Genomic DNA, 2,472 nt, shown 5'->3' with positions numbered 1-2,472 from the left:
AAAGTTATTTTCGAGTTATAATATCGGAAAACTTTTATAAATATTAAAAAAATAAAAAATAAAAACCAATATTTATGGCACATGTACCCAACTCAAAATCTTTAAAAAAATATATATATATATGTTCCTTTCTTTTCATCCTCTTTCTACCGATAAATTTTTTTTTACTTTCCATCCTCTTTCTTCTTTTATGTAATTTTTCTTTTATTATTGTTACAATTTTTATGTTATTTTTTATTTTTTTCAAACAATTATTTAGTTATTGAAGATGATGTACCAAAATCGTGAAAAAATAGTCAAATTTAAGTACCAAAAATCTTTTAAAAAATATTCAAATCTAAACAATACAATCGTATATCAACAAAATCTTCTAAAAGAACAAAGAATAATCAAATGATTTTAATTTATATTAAAAAACCAACACCTTTAATTTATACACATACAAAGTCAAATAGACCAAAATATGTATGAGAAACGACGAGAGAGAAAAATGGAAAGAAGATGACTATAATAAATTTTTTAAGTCGTGAAAATAATAAATCAAAACGTGATCGACACCTTTTAACTTAAATCATCTATTCGCTCATTGATGTTAAATGAGGTTGATTCGACGTATCAATATATAATGAAGTTTACTATTGTAGTCCATGGCATTATCTCAAACCTCCTAAAAAAATGGCCTATTTCGTCTAATAAAGTCGTACTTCAAACCAACCAAATTTAAAATCGTGTAACAAAAACTTCATATTAATTTATGTGTAAACACTTTTAAATATTGAATATATTTAGAGTAATATTATATAGAATACCACCAACATGAACTTAACTTAACTAATATCCATATATATATAGAATAACCATTTAAACAAAAGCCAAATTGATGCAACTATTATTTTATGGTTTAAATCGATAAATAAATAATTATATATTATTTAAGATTAGAGATTATTGAAAGCAATAAACAAGAAACCAGCTTACGTGGAAACTAGAAAATCGAGAGAAAAACCACGATGTTTTTAGTTTTATTATTTTTCGGATATTCATACAATAGATACAAGAGGGAATAAATAAAAAAAGTACAAAGAGATAAAAAATGAAAGAATATTTAGGGTAAATCTTTCCAATGGGCCAAACCCACTAATTTTAATAATTCTAACATTCCCCTCAAGTTGGGGTGTAAATATCAATAAGGCCCAACTTGCTAACACAAAAGTTGAAGTTTGGTCTGAGAAACCCCTTGGTGAGGACATCAGCAACCTGTCGGCTCGAAGGGATGTACGGAATGCATATGCTCCCACTGTCAAGTCTTTTTTTTATATAAAATGTCGATCAATCTCAATATGTTTAGTTCTATCATGTTGAACTGAGTTGTTAGCAATACTAATAGCAACTTCATTATCACAAAAGAGCTTAAATGGATTTTCACATTCCTAATGAAGATCATACAGGACTTTCTGGAGCCAAATTTCCTCACATATTCCCAAACTCATAACTCTATATTCGACCTCAGCACTGCTCCTGGCCACAACACTTTGCTTCTTACTCCTCCAAGTTACAAGATTGCCCCAAACAAAGGTACAATAACCGGAGGTAGACTTTCTGTCAACAACATATCCTATCCAATCCGAGTCAGTATATGCCTCAATGGTCTTTTTGTTAGTCTTTCTAAACATCAACCATTTACCAGGTGTCGTTTTTAAGTATCTCATAATTCTTTTGACAGCTTCCATGTGTTCCTCATAGGGAGCCTACATAAACTGGCTGACAACACTCACAACAAAGAAAATATCAGGACGAATATGAGATAAGTAAATCAATTTACCCACAAGGCGCTGATATTGTTCTTTATCAACTGGAACTTGATCATCAGAGTTTCCTAGTTTACAGTTGAATTCAATAGGAATGTCAGCGGGACGACATCCCAACATACCTGTCTCGGTTAGCAGATCAAGGGTGTATTTTCTCTGAGACACGGAGATACCTTCTTTAGATCTAGCCACCTCCATTCTAAGGAAATATTTCAGATTTCCCAAATCCTTGATTTCAAATTCATTACCCATTCTCTGATTAAGTTACTGATTTCTACCTGATCATCTCCAGACAAAACGATGTCATCCACATAAATTATCAGAACTGCAATCTTCCTTGTCTCGGAAACTTTTGTAAATAAAGTGTGATCGGAGTGTCCCTGATTGTATCCTTGGGACTTGACAAAAGTAGTGAATCTGTCAAACCATGCTCTGGGTTTTTAGACCATATAAGGATTTCTGAAGTTCACGAACCTATTGACCAAACTGGGCATCAAAACCAAGCGGAGGGCTCATGTAAACCTCCTCTACTAGATCTCCATTCTGAAAAGCATTTTTAACATCCAGCTGATATAGAGGTCAATCTTTGTTTATAGCAACAAAAAGGACTCTGACGGTATTCAACTTAGTAACAAGAAAAAAAGTTTCTGAATAATCAACACCA

This window comes from Cucumis melo, chromosome 7 (assembly GCF_025177605.1).
Source record: "Cucumis melo cultivar AY chromosome 7, USDA_Cmelo_AY_1.0, whole genome shotgun sequence".
Lineage (NCBI taxonomy): Eukaryota > Viridiplantae > Streptophyta > Magnoliopsida > Cucurbitales > Cucurbitaceae > Cucumis > Cucumis melo.
The sequence above is the reverse complement of the archived record's forward strand: the minus strand, read 5'-3'. Positions refer to the sequence as shown.